General features: G+C 46.6%; 1 long non-coding RNA gene across 1 annotated transcript; it reads left to right on the forward strand.

The window, feature by feature from the left end:
- The first annotated feature begins 5,191 nt into the window (after positions 1–5,191).
- LOC149429049 (uncharacterized) lies at positions 5,192–17,875 on the forward strand. The gene is made up of 2 exons (XR_016310621.1): positions 5,192–5,311; positions 17,684–17,875. It is a non-coding gene; the product is annotated as an uncharacterized LOC149429049 (long non-coding RNA).
- Positions 17,876–18,907: the final 1,032 nt, after the last annotated feature.

An 18,907-nucleotide genomic window follows, 5' to 3' on the forward strand; every position in this document is an offset into this window, starting at 1 on the left:
TCTGGAGGGAGACCGCTGCTTCCCCACAGAGAGTAAGGCTCCTTTTCTACAGCATGCTGGCAGGGGACAGGCTTTTCTACTCCTCCTGTGGCTGCTTTCTAAAGAAAACTAAGAGTGTCAAAATTTATAAAACGTATTAATAATAGATTAGACGTAAATGGCCCCCCGCTCTCCTACCACAGAGATTTCAGCTGAAAGCGGACAGACCCTTTAACAATGTACTTCGAGGAGCGATCGTCCTCCCCTGGCAGATGGAACGCTCAGTAGCTGTTACTTGATCGTTTTTTGGTTTTTTTTTGTTTTTCTTTGAGCTTTTCACACCTTTTTGGGTTTTTTTTGTGTGTGGATGTGATTTCTGCGGGAGGAGAAGTCACAAGGCTGGCAACGTGTTATTTATTTTCCGTTGGAAGAATCCGGACCTCAGACTGAAGAGAAGTGTGACGGCGCTACAGCTGAGTCACCCGGCAGAAGCTTTGCATCCCACCAAACATGTTAAGGAAAAGGCTTGCCAACTTTTTTTTTTTTTTAAAGGGCAACTCCACCTGGAACTGGTTTGTTTTTGTTTTTTTTTTAATGTTTTTGCAAGACAGTTTACTTTTTATATGGCTGTTACGGCAGTCCTTTTCTTTTGATTGGGCCCCAATGCAACAACCAATATTTGTCCCAGTTCTGTGCACCCTACATTGTGTATTCTGGTGTGCTTGAGCAGAGATTTATTTATTCTAGGCATTTTTATAGCACCGTCAATTTACACAGCTCTTTACATATTGTACATTCTCATTTTTCCCTGCCCCCAAGTAGCTTATACACAGTCCCTTCCCCCCAAAGGAGCTTGCACACAGTCCCTGCCTTCCCCCAAGGAGCTTACACACAGTCCCTGCCCCCCAAGGAGCTTATAACTGTCCCTGCCTTCCCCCAAGGAGCTTACACACAGTCCCTGCCCCCCAAGGAGCTTACAACTGTCCCTGCCCCCCAAGGAGCTTACAACTGTCCCTGCCCCCCAAGGAGCTTACAACTGTCCCTGCCCCCCAAGGAGCTTACAACTGTCCCTGCCCCCCAAGGAGCTTACAACTGTCCCTGCCCCCCAAGGAGCTTACACACAGTCCCTGCCTTCCCCCAAGGAGCTTACACACAGTCCCTGCCTTCCCCCAAGGAGCTTACACACAGTCCCTGCCTTCCGCCAAGGAGCTTACACACAGTCCCTGCCTTCCCCCAAGGAGCTTACACACAGTCCCTGCCTTCCCCCAAGGAGCTTACACACAGTTTCTGCCTTCCCCAAGGAGCTTACACACAGTCCCTGCCTTCCCCCAAGGAGCTTACAACTGTCCCTGCCCGCCAAGGAGCTTACAACTGTCCCTGCCCCCCCAAGGAGCTTACACACAGTCCCTTCCTTCCCCCAAGAAGCTTACACACAGTCCCTGCCTTCCCCCAAGGAGCTTACACACAGTCCCTGCCTTCCCCCAAGGAGCTTACACACAGTCCCTGCCTTCCCCCAAGGAGCTTACACACAGTCCCTGCCTTCCCCCAAGGAGCTTACACACAGTCCCTGCCTTCCCCCAAGGAGCTTACACACAGTCCCTGCCTTCCCCCAAGGAGCTTACAACTGTCCCTGCCCCCCAAGGAGCTTACAACTGTCTCTGCCCCCCAAGGAGCTTACAGCTGTCTCTGCCCCCCAAGGAGCTTACAGCTGTCTCTGTCCCTGCCCTCCAAGGAGCCTACAACTGTCCTTGCCCTCAAGGAGCTTACAACTGTCCCTGCTCCCCAAGAAGCATACACACAGTCCCTGCCTTCCCCCAAGGAGCTTACACACAGTCCCTGCCTTCCCCAAGGAGCTTACACACAGTCCCTGCCTTCCCCCAAGGAGCTTACACACAGTCCCTGCCTTCCCCCAAGGAGCTTACAACTGTCCCTGCCCGCCAAGGAGCTTACAACTGTCCCTGCCCCCCCAAGGAGCTTAAACACAGTCCCTGCCTTCCCCCAAGGAGCTTACACACAGTCCCTGCCTTCCCCCAAGGAGCTTACACACAGTCCCTGCCTTCCCCCAAGGAGCTTACACACAGTCCCTGCCTTCCCCCAAGGAGCTTACACACAGTCCCTGCCTTCCCCCAAGGAGCTTACACACAGTCCCTGCCTTCCCCCAAGGAGCTTACAACTGTCCCTGCCCCCCAAGGAGCTTACAACTGTCTCTGCCCCCCAAGGAGCTTACAGCTGTCTCTGCCCCCCAAGGAGCTTACACACAGTCCCTGCCTTCCCCCAAGGAGCTTACACACAGTCCCTGCCTTCCCCCAAGGAGCTTACACACAGTCCCTGCCTTCCCCCAAGGAGCTTACAACTGTCCCTGCCCCCCAAGGAGCTTACAACTGTCTCTGCCCCCCAAGGAGCTTACAGCTGTCTCTGTCCCTGCCCTCCAAGGAGCCTACAACTGTCCTTGCCCTCAAGGAGCTTACAACTGTCCCTGCTCCCCAAGAAGCATACACACAGTCCCTGCCTTCCCCAAGGAGCTTACACACAGTCCCTGCCTTCCCCCAAGGAGCTTACACACAGTCCCTGCCTTCCCCCAAGGAGCTTACACACAGTCCCTGCCTTCCCCCAAGGAGCTTACAACTGTCCCTGCCCCCCCAAGGAGCTTACACACAGTCCCTGCCTTCCCCCAAGGAGCTTACACACAGTCCCTGCCTTCCCCCAAGGAGCTTACACACAGTCCCTGCCTTCCCCCAAGGAGCTTACACACAGTCCCTGCCTTCCCCCAAGGAGCTTACACACAGTCCCTGCCTTCCCCAAGGAGCTTACACACAGTCCCTGCCTTCCCCCAAGGAGCTTACACACAGTCCCTGCCTTCCCCCAAGGAGCTTACACACAGTCCCTGCCTTCCCCCAAGGAGCTTACAACTGTCCCTGCCCCCCAAGGAGCTTACAACTGTCTCTGCCCCCCAAGGAGCTTACAGCTGTCTCTGCCCCCCAAGGAGCTTACAGCTGTCTCTGTCCCTGCCCTCCAAGGAGCCTACAACTGTCTTTGCCCTCAAGGAGCTTACAACTGTCCCTGCTCCCCAAGAAGCATACACAAAGTCCCTGGCCCCCCAGCTTACAACTGTCCCTGGCCCCCAAAGGAGCTTACACACAGTCCCTGCCCCCCAAGGAGCTTACACACAGTCCCTGCCCCCCAAGGAGCTTACAACTGTCCCTGCCCCCCAAGGAGCTTACAACTGTCCCTGCCCCCCAAGGAGCTTACAACTGTCCCTGCCCTCCAAGGAGCCTACAACTGTCCCTGCCCCTCAAGGAGCTTACAACTGTCCCTGCCCCCCACGGAGCTTACAGCTGTCCTTGCCCCCCACGGAGCTTACAGCTGTCCTTGCCACCCACGGAGGTTACAGCTGTCCCTGTCCCCCACGGAGCTTACAACTGTCCCTGCCCCCCCACGGAGCTTAAAACTGTCCCTTCCCCCAATTAGCTTACAGTCCCTGCCCCCCAAGGAGCTTACACACAGTCCTTGCCCCCCAAGGAGCTTAGACACAGAGGTCTCTTTAGGAGTGCCTTGGCCAAATGCCTATAAATTGCTCAAAAATTGTGTACAAGCCAGAGGTGGAACAAGTCTGCCTTTTAGTTACACAAAGCCACAGGTTTTCATTATCCACCATTATGACCTTCTAGTCGCCGGCATCCTAACAACCAATGACATCATCAGTTGATAAGGAGGATGTTGGTCATCCTGCACTCTGCACAAAGATTTTCCAGCTAATGGACCACAATCTGTGTATCAGCAGCCTGGGAGCGATTGTTACTGGGTCACACAATTACAATTGCACAATTAACCCTTCACACTGCCACCACCTCCTTTTTGTACAGAGAAAAAGGAAACTCGGCAATATCAGCAATAACACTCTGATGTTTGAATAATCTTCTGTCTACCACTGTCACCGCAGGCAGAGATATACCAAAGTTTAAAACATACAGTAGCGGTCTCCAGAGGCAGGGATTCTTAGTTTGCATTAAAGAGCTTTAGAAACCGTTCAACACTTTCAGAAAGTAAGATTTATTACTAAAAGGTCAAACGAGTGCAATAAAAATAATTACAGAAAAAGATGTAGCATATATATATATATATATATATATATATATATACATACATACACAAATGGCAACAGCACAGCAAAGCGATAACAGAAGTTTAGACGGATAAAGTACTTGCCGTCAGCCTTGGTTTTAAGCAGATCAGGTTTCAGAGCCAAATGGATGCCTTATCTCCCAAAGTTAGTTCCGATGTTAAAAGGGAGAATCTTCAACCTCAACTCAGCTTAGCTCAGCTTTTTCTAGGAACTCAGCAGGGTGTCTCCCTGAAGCAGAGAACCAATCGCCTCATTTGGGGAGGGGTGTTGGGGCGGAGACCCAAGCTAGAACCAAAAACTCTCCTAGTTGATGTTATGGTTCATAACTTATTCTCGGTGCATTTAGCAGCCTGGCCACTAGTAGAGTAATATGCAGATGCATCTGCTGAACGGTTAGATATGAAATATGACATATCTGCTTGGATGGTTAAGGAGATATTATTTTCTGTTCTCCTGTATATGCCAGCTAGGGGATGTAATATATCAGGCGATTTGTATTAGAGTGAGCCATCGGAATATGTGCTCCATGTTTATGTAAGTGTGTCCTATTTGAAGATATAAAATTATATGGAAAAGTGAGTTTTTAAATGTAAGTCTGTTTTTACGACTACCTGGAATGTCTTAGAAGCTCAGTGAGGGCTTGGTTTATGGTTTTATGATCCCTTCTCCAGCAAGAGTCTCGCAGACATAGGGGCACCAGCTAGTGGGGTTTATAGGCATGACGCCCTCCCAATGAGTTTGCTGTCTGTGATCTCTGTCGTCATCCAGACCACATGTCACTCAACAGAGAGGGAGGGGGGATATCGGAGGAATCTGATTTGGGAAAGAGAGATACAAGATGGAGGGATTTGGAGCAAAATGGATGACCGCGTCCATCTCTATGTGCATGATTGCTACACCTGCGTCCACTCCATGATTCACCATCATTACATATAGACAAGATGGCGGGGGGTGGGGGTAAAACTGCAGCTCAGTTTATCTCCGCCTTTGAGATGTTGTGGAGTCCACTAACAATTATTGGACATGTAGATCAGCGAGGTCGGTGGTATACCAATATACGTAAAAAAAAAAAAAAAAATCTGTTGTATTTTCAGTACGAGAATGAAGGAAAAGAGGAGGAGGGGAAGAAGAGATACGAAAATCAGAAACTGGAGCGTCTGGAAACGAAACAGAGAAATGGCGACACCATCATTCCCGTCATTAACCCAGGTAAGGGGAAGCGAGAGTTTTATTTTGGTCTAATCAAGTTATCATCAAATGATCATTAATACAATCAATAAAATTCATTCATTAAATCGATCAATTCATCAATAACATTTATTAAAATCATACATTCCAACTATTAAATATTAATAAATTAAGTCAATAAAACGCCAATAATACATTAAAACTATATATTGATTTTTTTTTTTTTTTAACCAAAGCGGCCTTGAGGGTTAGAGCCGATAATATTAGAAAAAGGGGTTTGTGGAAACATCGAATTCCAACTGCACAGCTTAAAAGTCTGTAGCTTTTCCCTCTTGGAATAGTTGGTGTATGAATATACATATGGCACTCTCTGCCAATCCCTCCACTGGCCTCCATTCAGTGTCCTCCACCCCTCTCTGCCAATCCCTCCACTGGCCTCCATTCAGTGTCCTCCACCCCTCTCTGCCAATCCCTCCGCTGGCCTCCATTCAGTGTCCTCCACCCCTCTCTGCCAATCCCTCCACTGGCCTCCATTCAGTGTCCTCCACCCCTCTCTGCCAATCCCTCCGCTGGCCTCCACTCAGTGTCCTCCACCCCGCTCTGCCAATCCCTCCACTCAGTGTCCCCCACCCCTCTCTGCCAATCCCTCCGCTGGCCTCCACTCAGTGTCCTCCACCCCGCTCTGCCAATCCCTCCACTCAGTGTCCTCCACCCCTCTCTGCCAATCCCTCCACTCAGTGTCCCCCACCCCTCTCTGCCAATCCCTCCACTGGCCTCCTTTCAGTGTCCTCCACCCATCTCTGCCAATCCCTCCACTGACCTCCTTTCAGTGTCCTCCACCCCTCTCTGCCAATCCCTCCACTGTCCTCCACCCCTCTCTGCCAATCCCTCCACAGGCCTCCATTCACCCAACGAATAAAATTCAAAATACTAACAACTTACAAAGCCATCCACAACTCTGCCCCCAGCTACATCACCAACCTGGTCTGAAGATATCAACCAAACTGCCCTCTTCGATCCTCCCAAGATCACCTGCTCTCTAGTTCCCGTGTCACCTCCTCCCATGCTCGCCTCCAAGACTTCTCCCAAGCTTCTCCCATCCTATGGAACTCCCTACCCCAGTTTTTCCGGCTATCTCCTAATCTATCCACCTTTAGACGATCCCTGAAAACCTTTCTCTTTAAAGAAGCCTATCCTGCTTCTACCTAGTAAACTGCCATTTATTTCCTCCATCAGCCCATCCCCCCCACAGCTATTACCTTTTGTATCACTCATCCCTTCGTGCTAGATTGTCAGCTCTAATGAGCCGGGCCCTCTGTTTCCTCTTGTACCAAATTGTAACTGTAATGTCTGCCTTCATTTTGTAAAGCGCTGCGAAAACTTTTGGCGCCATATAAATCCTGTATAATAATAACCAATAATAATAATAGTCCTTTGGAGGACCAAAAGCCGGCCCTAGGTACTGTAAAGGAACTCAGGGAGGGGTGGATTTCCAAATATTGGGTGTGACAGGAGTGACTTTGGGTGGGGGGCCCATAGAACACAGCTCACTTTGGAGAGGTGGGGAGACCCCTGTCTCAGCTCCCCATATCTCTATTATGTGTAAGTCACCCTGTGCCTGTTAGGGGTACAGGGTGATCTGTCCTAATGGGGTGGGGGTTGTTGATTTTTTAATGCCATGTGGTTGTAACCCATTGTTCTATTGTGTGTCTTGCTTGGGAGCAAACTATTATGGGATGTATGTGTTTGTGTATTGGCTTGGTGGGGGGTGTCTCCAGCAGCCCTCCCTCCTGATGGGACTGTCTGCTAGTGTGAAGTTTGAATACCTGTGTGTCTCTTGTTGCTAAGTGTAGATTTCCCCACCCTGTGTCATTATGCAGGGAGGGGGGATAAAAAGCCAGTTCGAGTTTCAAATAAAGAGTTCCATGTTCAGACAGACTGGTGTCGTCTAGTCTTGTTTGGTCGGCTGTGGTGTCTGTTGTCGGTGTTCGGATGGGGAAGCGGTAGTCCAACGGAAGTACCCAAGCGCAGTCTTGGGACAGTTCCTTTACATTGGGTTATCAATCGACCTAACCCAATCAGTAGAGTCACCATATCTTAGGCGTTCAGGAGAGGTGTTGGTAATGGATGTGTCCGGTAGGTTCTTAGTAGTCCGTTGATATATGGAATTGTGCAGGGATCCAAACAAGGACATTACAGCCACCTCTGTTGCTCTGCATTGTCCCTATTGGGCCTCAGCCAATCATCTATCAGGGTAGTCGTTTGCCGGTAGTATCAGTGGAACTTAGGAAAGACCAATTCCGCTTTTCTGATCAACATCTGAAGTGTTGTGATAGAAATTCTTACGGGGGTGGGGGGGGGTTAATTAACTTTATTGCTATCACAAGAGGGCTAATAAGTCCCATAGTGATGGCATCAGACAGGTGACAGGTCCTCTTTATGGAGACATCAGGGGTCTGTTGGACCCCCAATGTCTCCCCTGCCATCCACTGCATTAATCATGCACAGGTCATTCTTGATTAGCTGCATCTTTGCCTAGAGAAGCCGGGGAATGACAGATGTGAACCCGGAAGCAACGTAATACCCATCACTTCCGGGTTCATTAGATACAGGGGGGATGGTGTTCCCTGATCACCTCCTGCGCTCCCCGTAAGAACAAGAGAGCCTGGGAACCACCACTGGTGCCACCGGCAAGGGGCACACCTTTAAAGTCCCGTAAACGTGAATCAGGTGGCTGTAGAGCTGCCTGAATCTCTTTTACCTGAAAACCCAATGCTGGCTCTACAAATCCACACCAAGCCGGCTTTAACCGGTGGAGCACCGTCCTAGTTGGGTTGCTCGGTAAATTTAGTTTTGGCTCCTTCTGTAGCCAAGGGAGCATAGATTTAGTTTGGTCTGTCCAGGGTTTTACTGGTTGGAAGTTTGATTGCTTCCCCCTGACTCTAGAAGAATCCTCTAGAGCACGGGTGTCAAACTGGCGGCCCTCCAGCTGTTGCCAAACTACAAGTCCCATGAGGAATTGCAAGATTGACAGTTACAAGCATGACTCCCAAGGGTAGAGGTATGATGGGACTTTCGCAAGAGCTGGAGGGCCACCAGTTTGACACCCCTGCTGTAGAGCTTAGGATGGAGAATTCAAATTACCAGCCTGAATATCGATAAGGACCTAGCCAATCCCGGAGGAGGTGCGTCCATCATCAAGGCTGGGCAGCTGATAAATAGAGATGGTCTTTCTCCAGGCAGGAGACTTCTCAGTCTCAGGGGGGCTGTTGCCCCTGAGGCAGCTTAGGGATGGGTTTCTATTCTTCAGCTTCTGTCTTCCTGTACAATGGACATTAGTAGACAAAAACTGGTTCAGAAACCAATTCAACGGAACCATTTTTATGTTGTCAAGATTTTCTTATCTTTTTTTCTCTGACACTTCTGTGGATGAGATTCTGGCACCTCCGTAATGTTGTTGGATCCAAATGTAGCGCCGCGCGCGGTCTTGTTATCAGAGATGTAACGCTCAAGGAACTGAGAGGAGATGCAAAGCCAAAAAAGCCAGGAAAAACGGCTTTACAGTGATAACACTTCTGAATGGAAGTTCTGATTTTCTGCAGACACTTTTCCTCGCTCTGTGATTTTTGTGTTCGCTTTAAACTTTGAGGACCAGGCGGGGTTTTTGGGCAGTCGCACGGTGGTTGCCTAGCAACATTTCACACGGGGTAAATGATTTCCTTTGGTTTGTACGCAGACAGATAACGTGTGGAGACATCTTTGTTCTTTTCTGTTGATCTCAGAATGGAAAACGTAACTAATGAGTTTGTATATTCTGCATTCAACTTTTTTCTTTTCTTTTCTTTCTTTTTTTCTCTTCTTTTCTTTCCTTCCCTCTTTTTTTCTTCTTTTTTTTCTTTTTTCCTTTTTTTTCTTTTTTTTTCTTTTTTCTTTTCTTTTTTTTCTTTTTCTTTTCTGTTTTTTCTTTTTTCCTTTTCTGTTTTTTCTTTTTTTCCTTTCTTTTTTTCCTTTTTCTTTTTTCCTTTTCTGTTTTTTCTTTTTTTCCTTTCTTTTTTTCCTTTTCCTTTTTTCCTTTTCTGTTTTTTCTTTTTTTCCTTTTCTTTTTTTCCTTTTTTCTTTTCTTTTTTTCTTTTCTTTTTTTTCTTTTCCTTTTCGTTTCTCTTTTTTTTCTTTTCTCTTTTTTTTTCTTTTCCTTGTTTTCTTTTCTTTTTTCTTTTTTTCCTATCTTTTTCCAATTTTCCAACAAGCTCAACTCTGGACACAAACTTTCACATAACCACTTGCCCCATTCATAGGCCATTCATAACCAGCCCGCAACTCAAATAGTTAAAGTATGACCAAAGGCACAATTTTTTTTGTTTTTTCCTGTTGGTTTGTTTTTTGTTTTTTTTAGTTTTGGATAGATTGGCAAGGGATTAGCCCCCCCCCCCCCTTATTGGGCTTTTATGGCTGTCTGTGCCCCTGTTAAAGAGATTCACCCTATTTGTCCTGGTGGCCAGTATCACCGAAAGTGAAAGAAAATCACAAATTTTGGGTTGTCACCAGAACAGCAATAGAGGGGAAAGCTTCCGATGGGGACACTTCACTTTGGAGGGATTTCCTCTCACTTCATGTTTTGGCTATAGGGCAGGAAGTGAAGGGAAATCTCTACAATGGGGGACGAAAATGGCAAAAAACTTGAGGGGTTAAAGCCCTCCCTTACTCCATCCACAATTTTTTTTTTTTTTTTTAAAAGTTCCCAATTGGTCCTTTTTTTATTCTTTTTTTTTTTTCTTTTTCTTTTTCTTTTTTTAATCCAGCTCCTGGCTATTGAGTAATATTGATCCACGCAGCCAGCTGATCACTTTTTCAGTACTGTGGATGTGCCAACCCCCCCCCCCTTTCCCCTTTCCCCTTCCCCCTTCCCCTACTCTTGTGGGCACGTGCAGTTTTAAGGTTTGTCATGTTTGGTATCTATATACTCAGCAGAACCTCCCCTTTTGTGTTTTACAATAATTGGGTATAATGTTATGTTTGTGTTGCGCTAAAATTAATTTTGTGTATTTTCCCTGATATTATAGATTTGATAAACAGTCGTGCAAATATGCAACATAAAAAAAAAATTGCAACTACCGCCATTTTATTATACAAGGCCTCTGCTTTCAGAAAATATATAATACAGTTTTTAACATATGTGCAGAAATTTGCTTTGCTGTGGAAGTACACTATATTGCCAAAATATTGGGCCGCTGCCCTTTCCACACACATGACCTTTAATGGCCCCCCAGTCATAGTCCATAGGTTTCAATATTGAGTTGGCCCCGCCCTTTCCACACACATGACCTTTAATGGCCCCCCAGTCTTAGTCCGTAGGGTTCAATATTGAGTTGGCCCCGCCCTTTCCACACACATGACCTTTAATGACCCCCCAGTCTTAGTCCGTAGGGTTCAATATTGAGTTGGCCCCGCCCTTTCCACACACATGACCTTTAATGACCCCCCAGTCTTAGTCCGTAGGGGTCAATATTGAGTTGGCCCCGCCCTTTGCAGCTATAACAGCTTCAACTCTTCTGGGAAGGCCGTCCACAAGGTTTAGGAGGGTGTCTATGGGAAGGTTGGACCATTCTTCCAGAAGCACATTTGTCAGGTCAGGCACTGATGTCGGGGGAGGAGGCCTGGCTCGCAGTCTCCGCTCTAATTCATCCCAAAGGTGTTCTATGGGGTTGAGGTCAGGACTCTGTGCAGGACAGTCAAGTTCCTCCACCCCAAACTGGCTCCTCCATGTCTTTATGGACCTTGCTTTGTGCACTGGTGCACAGTCATGTTGGAACAGGAAGGGGCCATCCCCAAACTCCTCCAACAAAGTTGGGAGCATGAAATTGTCCAAAATGTCACCTTAAGAGTTCCTTTCACTGGAACTAGGGGGCCAAGCCAAACCCCTGAAAAACAACCCCACACCATAATCCCCCCTCCACCAAACTTTATACTTGGCACAATGCAGTCAGGCAAGTACCGTTCTCCGGGCAACCGCCAAACCCAGACACATCCATCGGATTGCCAAACAGAGAAGCGTGATTGGTCCCTCCAGAGAACACATCTCCTCTGCTCTAGAGTCCAGTGGCGGTGTGCTTTACACCACGGCATCCGACGCTTTGCATTGCACTTGGTGATGGAAGGCTTGGATGCAGCTGCTCGGCCATGGAAACCCATTCCATGAAGCTCTCTACGCACTGTTGTTGGGCTCATCTGAAGGCCACACCAAGTTTGGAGGTCTTTAGCTATTGACTCTGCAGACAGTTGGCGACTTCTGCGCACTGTGCGCTTCAGCATGTGCTGACCCCGCCCTGTCATGTGACGTGGCCTACCACTTGGTGGCTGAGTGGCTGTTGTTCCCAGTTGCTTCCACTTTGTTATAATCCCACTAACAGTTGAGCGTGGAATATTTAGTAGCCAGGAAATGTCACGGATGGACTTATTGCCCAGGTGGCCACCTATCACGGGACCACGCTTGGAGTCACTGAGCTCCTGAGAGCGACCCATTCTTTCACCAATGTTTGTAGAAGCAGTCTGCATGCCTAGGGGCTTGATTGTATACACCTGTGTCCATGGAGGGGATTGGAGCACCTGAATCACATGATATGGAGGGGATTGGAACACCTGAATCACATGATATGGAGGAGATTGGGACACCTGAATCACATGATATGGAGGGGATTGGGACACCTGAATCACATGATATGGAGGGGATTGGGACACCTGAATCACATGATATGGAGGGGATTGGGACACCTGAATCACATGATATGGAGGGGATTGGGACACCTGAATCACATGATATGGAGGGGATTGGGACACCTGAATCACATGATATGGAGGGGATTGGGACACCTGAATCACATGATTGGGAGGGGATTGGAACACCTGAATCACATGATTGGGAGGGGATTGGAACACCTGAATCACATGATTGGGAGGGCAGGGCCAATACTTTTAGCAATATAGTGTATATGCAAATGCATCTACTGGATGGCATCCAAAAAAAGCTTTTTTTTTTGTGTTTTTGCATTAGAATTTAGTGGCGTTTTGCCACGTTTTTCTGCATTTGCGTCTTTTAGCTTTTTTTTACCCCAAAAATGTCCAGTTTGCGGCGTTTTGCCGCGTTAGAGTGCTTTTACAACTAAAAAAACTCCTCTAGAAATTCACTAGTTCTGGGTTTTTTTCCAGCCAAAAAAACGTTGATTACAGTCGGTGTGCATGGACACATAGGATTACATAGGGCTTTCCGTGATTTACTGCGTTTTGCTGCATTTTTCAGCATTAAAGCTTTTTTACAGATAAAAAACTCCTCTAGAGACCCGCTAGTTCTGGGTTTTTTCCAGCCAAAACACATTGATTCCAGTCTGTGTGTGTAAGGACACCGAGGATAACATGCTGGGGGGTTACTGGCTTTAGAAAAGAAACATCAAAAGCCAAAAACAGCCGCTGTAAAAAAAAAAAAAAAAAAAGTGTGTATAACCATAACTCATTGACTCTGACAGGTCCACTTTAAGGGCCAGTTCACACTATAACACCGCAGTCCAGATGCCTTCTGGATGCATTTTTGACACGTTTCGATGCTTTTTTGATGCGTTTCAGTGCATTTTTCCCCTTTTTCTTTTTTGATGCGTTTCAGTGCGTTTTTTTATGCATTCCAGTTCATTTTTCCCCTCTTTTTCTTTCTGATGCATTCCAGTTAATTTTTTTCACCTTTTTTCTTTTTTGATGCGTTTCAGTGTTTTTTACGCATTCCGGTTCATTTTTCCCCTTTTTTTTCTTTTTTGATGCGTTTCAGTGCGTTTTTATTTATGCATTCCAGTTCATTTTTCCCCTCTTTTTTTTTTTTTTTGATGCATTCTTGTTAATTTTTTCACCTCTTTTTCTTTTTTGATGCGTTTCAGTGCGTTGTTTATGCATTCCAGTTCATTCTTCACCTTTTTCTTTTTTGATGCGTTTCAGTGTTTTTTACGCATTCCGATTCATTTTTCTCATTTTTATTACTGATGCTTTCCGGTTAATTTTTTTCACCTCTTTCTTTTTTGGTGCGTTCCAGTGAATTTTTGATACGTCTTGTTCCAGTACAGTTCTGTGCAGAAAAAACGCAGCCTGTTCTACTTTTATTTCTGCATCCAAAACGCACCGGTACTATTGCTGATGTGAACTATGACACTGACACCCATATCGCCAACTTTCTGTGCGTTTTGGATGCAGGAAAAAGCAACTGAAACGCATGTCGTGTGAACCGGCCCTCAAGCAGCAGATTTCCACAAATAAAAGCTCTGCAATGTGAATCGCTGGCTATACACGGAATGAACCTGTCCGCCCCGCCTGCGGGATTGTTTCTTCTCTATAAAGATGGCGGTAATCGGAACCCGCAGGCCTCTGATCTAATGTTCCAAATAAAGCGTTTTTATTACCTCGAACCTCGAGAGCGAAGTCAGAGATCTCTCTGGTAACCAGATCTCCCGTACAGCTGGCGCCAGATTTTATTGGTTTTTCAGCTCCCTGCGGGGGGGGGGGGGGGATTGACACGGAGAGGCAATCTGACAATATTGGTTACTTCTGTAGAGCGCTGTGTGCGACTCCGGCGCCTTCGCAGGTCTCGGGATCGGAAAGCGACCTTCGTATTCCGGGGACGTTATAATCGTTACAATGTCATAACGTCTCCTACACGCGGGTACATGGGGTCGTAGGGTACAAATTCCAGGCGTACCGCCACACTCGGGGTGCAAGGCCGGCCATAGTGACGAATGGCTGTGTGCGGGTTCACGCCGCTAATTGCGGGAAGCTGGGCGATCCGGGTCGCAGGCGATCTCTGTGGACAGCCATTTACTCCTGTGGGCGGCTGTGCGTCCCGGGTGCTGAAATGTGCTCACTATTTATGTGCATTTAGGCTCGGTTCACACCTCTGCAGCTTGCGTTTTGATCCGTTTCTGGGGTGCGTTTTGCGTTTTTGCACATGCGTTTTTGATGTGTGTTTTTTTTTCACCAATTTGTTGCTGGGCAGATTAAAACGCATCAAAAGCGCACTACGTGCATTTCTGCAGCATCTCCATTGAAGTCTTATCGAACCAACGTCGAAAAACGCAACGTTTTCCATTGATAAAAAAGGCCCCCGACCTGGTCCAAAAAATGCACCGGGTGAAAACGCAGTGATTGAATGTGTCCCATAGGAAATCGTGGTAAATGGACTGCTTTGTGACTGCTGTTTGTTTCTGTAAAATGCTGCGGAAAACGCATAGATGAACCTATACAGTCTCAACCCGCGTTCACACGGATGCGGTGCGGCACATCGAATGTGATTCGCATAGGAACTGCAAACCACATGCTATTTCTGTGCGGTGCAATTTGAACCGTACTCTGTTGTTGTTGCTAGAAGACCTCTGTTTGCTGGAAGGGATCTATTGTTGGGGGGGTGTCTACTGTAGCTGGCTACTGGGGGTCTGTTGTTGCTGGGAGACCTCTATTTTGTATGGCTGTCTATTGCTGGGGAGATCTATTGTTGCCAGGGGTCAAATGTTGCTGGAAGGGATCTACTGTTGGGGGGGCAGTTGACTAATGTAGCTGGCTACTGGGGGTCTGTTGTTGCTGGAAGGGATCTGCTGTTGAGTTAGGGGTCTATTGTTGCTGGGGTGAAGTCTGGGGTATGGAGTGGTGGGAGGAGAGGAGGAGATCGGCTGTTAGGTGAGGGTGGGGTAGGCTTCCCTGAAGAGATGGGTTTTCAGGGTGCGCCTGAAGGTGAGGAGGGTAGGTGATAATCTGATGGATTGGGGTAGTGAGTTCCAGAGGATGGGGGAAGTCCTGGAGTCGGGGGAGGGAGGTTGAGACCAGGGAGCTAGAAAGTAGGAGGTCTTGTGAGGAGCGACGATTGCGGCTTGGGTGGTATTTGGGTATCAGGTCGGTGAGGTAGTTTGGGGCAGAGTTATGAATGGCTTTGTACGTCAATGTTAGTAGTTTGCATTTAATGCGTTGGGCAAGCGGGAGCCAGTGGAGGGAATGACAGGGGGTGGAGCCAGTGGAGGGAATGACAGAGGGGGTGGAGCCAGTGGAGGGAATGACAAAGGGGGGTGGAGCCAGTGGAGGGAATGACAGAGGGGGGTGGAGCCAGTGGAGGGAATGACAGAGGGGGGTGGCAGAAGCGGAATGGTTGGTAAGGTGGATGAGTCTGGCTGCTGAGTTCAGGATAGACTGAAGCGGGGATAGTCTGCGGTGAGGTCGGCCGGTGAGGAGGGAGTTGCAGTAGTCCAGACGTGAGATAATAAGGGAGTGAACGAGTTGTTTAGTAGTGTCTGGGGTTAGGAACGAACATATTTTGGAGATGTTGCGGAGGAGGAGCCTGCATGACTTTGCCAACGATTGGACATGGGGTTGGAAGGACAGGTTTGAGTCTAGAGTGACACCTAGGACTTTGGCTTGCGGGGTGGGACTGATGGTGGCGTTGGTCGTGATGGAGAGGGTGGGGGGGCGCGGGCTGGGGGTTAAATCAGGAGCTCTGTTTTGGAAAGGTTCAGTTTTGGAAATGGAGCGACATCCAGTCTGATATGTTGTTCAGTAGGTGGGCGATACGGGCGGAGACTGAAGGGGTGAGGCGAGGGGTGGAGAGAGAGATTTGCGTGTCATTGGCATAGAGGTGGTAGTTGAAGCCGTGGGAGTGTATCAGTTTGCCGAGGGAGGAGGTGTAGATGGAGAAGAGAAGGGGCCCGAGGACAGAGCCTTGGGGGACCCCAACAGAGAGGGGGAGGTGGTAGCGTTATAGGCAACTCTGAAGGAGCGTTGGGATAGATAGGAGGAGAGCCAGGAGAGGGCGGAGTCTCTGATGCCGAGGGAGTGTAGTTTATTAAGAAGGAGGGGGTGGTCGACTGTGTCGAAGGCCGCGGAGAGGTCGAGGAGTAAGAGAACGGAGTAGTGGCCGTTAGCTTTGGCGGTTAGCAGGTCGTTAGTGATTTTGAGTAGGGCGGTTTCGGTGGAGTGTAGGGGATCAAGGAGGTTGTTGTCAGTGAGGTGGGCGCTTAGGCGATTGTAGACTAAGCATTCAAGGAGTTTGGGAGTAAATGGCAGCAGGGAGATGGGTCTAAGGTTGTTCAGTTCTTCTCTATTTCTTGGTTTGGCCCCAGAAACGGCATTTTTGTTGCACATTTACTGGTGTGTTTGGGGTCGTTGTCTTGTTGGAACACCCATTTCAAGGGCATTTCCTCTTCAGCATAAGGCAGCATGACCTCTTCAAGTATTCTGATGTATTCAAACTGATCCATGATCCCTGGTATGCGATAAATAGGCCCAACACCGTAGTATGAGAAACATCCCCATATCATGATGCTTGCACCACCATGCTTCACGGTGTTCACAGTGTACTGTGGCTTGAATTCAGTGTTTGGGGGTCGTCTGACAAACTGTCTCCGCCCACTAGACCCAAAAAGAACAATCTTACTTTCATCAGTCCACAAAATGTTGGACCATTTCTCTTTAGGCCGGTCAATGTGCTCTTTGGCAGATTGTAACCTCTTCAGCACACGTCTTTTTCCCAACAGTGGGACTTTGCGGGGACTTCTTGCAGATAGCTTGGCTTCACATCGGTGTCTTCTAATTGTAACAGTCCTCACAGGGAACGTCACACCTTCTTTCATCTTCCTGGAGCTGATTGTTGGCTGAGTCCGCGCCATTTTGGCTATTCTTCTATCTATTCCAATGGTAGTTTTTCGCTTTCTTCCGCGTCTTTCAGGTTTTGGTGGCCATTTTAAAGCATTTGCCATCATTTTAGCTGAGCAGCCGATCATTTTCTGCACTTCTTTATATGTTTTCCCCTCCAATCAACTTTTTAATCAAGGTACGCTGTTCTTCTGAACAATGTCTGGAACGACCCATTTTCCTCAGAATTTCAGAGAGAAATGCACTGTAACCAGCATGTCCAACATTTGCTGCCTTCCTTCCTTAAATAAGGGCAATAATTGCCACCTGTTTATCAAAGAATGAATGACCTCACTAATAGAACTCCACACGGCTATTATTGTGAACACGCCCCTTTCAATGAGTGATTCAATGACACAGAATCAGCAGCATGCATGTCATGACTGTCGGGTCTGTTGGATTTCTATGACTCTACTACACCTGCTAGGAAATTATTTGCCATGTAGAAATATCATTTCCACCAAAAACAGCGATTGATCCGGTTAGTGATGTCTGACTGCTAGTATTTTCAACACAACTGTGTATGTGTGCGTGTGTGTGTGTGTGTGTGTATATATATATTTAATTTTTTTTTCATAAGATAATCTTTATACTATTTATTGTCGATATAAAAAGCCTTTTTTTCTTTTTTTTCTTTTTTTTTTCCCTTTTTTTCCCTTTTTTTCTTTTTTTTTTTAATTGGGCTGATAACAGCCAGATCACACCAACCAACCAGAGCCCTGAGCAACCACTAAAGTCTCATTCACATCGCTGAATTCCTGTTTTCTGTGCTTCCCGTATTTCCTACCGATCGTTGCGCTATCCATGGATTCTACCATATTATCATCATCTTTTTTTTTTTTTTTTTAAACTGTTATTTAAAAATAAAAAAAACTCCATGACTGATCCAGAATTTTGATGGTTTTCATTCTAAATATCTTATTTGTTGTTGCATCAGACAGACAAAATAAAGGTGAGTGATCTGTGTCGGTGTTGTCTGATCTTTGCATGTGTGCTTGTTTGTCGACTTCAAATATCTCCACAGTAAAATCAGAAATTGCATGATTGTTCTAAAGAATAAATTCGTAATAATGAAACGTTAAATCGGTATTAAACCCCAGAAACAAAACTGTCCTGTATTGCAGCTTCCCAATCATTAGAGGTGGCAGCTGCATTTGTTTTCTTTTTTTTTTTTAGACTCTTTTTGCTTCTGGTGATCTGGCCAGTAACATCACTCCTGCATTAGAGCGCCCCCACTCTGAAGGAAGGAGCACAGGGGGCACCTTTTGGACAGCAGCGTTGTTAGTCCGGGAGTGTTAGATGGACTAGCAGATTTAGATACACTAACGAATTGAAGCCGAACTCCATCCAGTACTTTATAATCCGTTACAGTAAAAAAATTTTTTTCCTTTAGGGACGGTTCACACTATAGAAACGCAGTCCAGATGCATTCTGGATGCGTTTCCGCGTGCACGTTTTTGACACATTCCGGTGCGTTTTTGATGCATTCCAGTTCATTTTTACCAATCTCTTTTCCGTCAACTTAAATAGGGATGTATGCGGTCCCATATGGAAGAAAAATATATTTAAAAATATTCTTCCCAAATATATTGACATATCTTTGAAATACTACAATTTTGTCCATATTCAATATATATATATATATATATGCCCTGTATGTTGAAATGCGTTATTATAAAATTATATAAAAAATATTTTTTAAAATGCATTTCAAATACACTGTGTCTTTAAAAATACAAATCTACATTTTTGGAATGCATTTACAAATATATGTAAAATATATGTATAAAAATTACTTTTTTTATGTTTTAAAAAATCTTTAGAATATAATTAAAGAAAATATATTTTTAAAAATATTCTTCCCAACTATATTGACATAAATTCTAAATACTGCAATGTTGGCCATATTCAATATAT

This window comes from Staurois parvus, unplaced genomic scaffold (assembly GCF_062004578.1).
Source record: "Staurois parvus isolate SC_StPar_1 unplaced genomic scaffold, SC_StPar_1.0 ptg002842l, whole genome shotgun sequence".
Classification (NCBI taxonomy): domain Eukaryota; kingdom Metazoa; phylum Chordata; class Amphibia; order Anura; family Ranidae; genus Staurois; species Staurois parvus.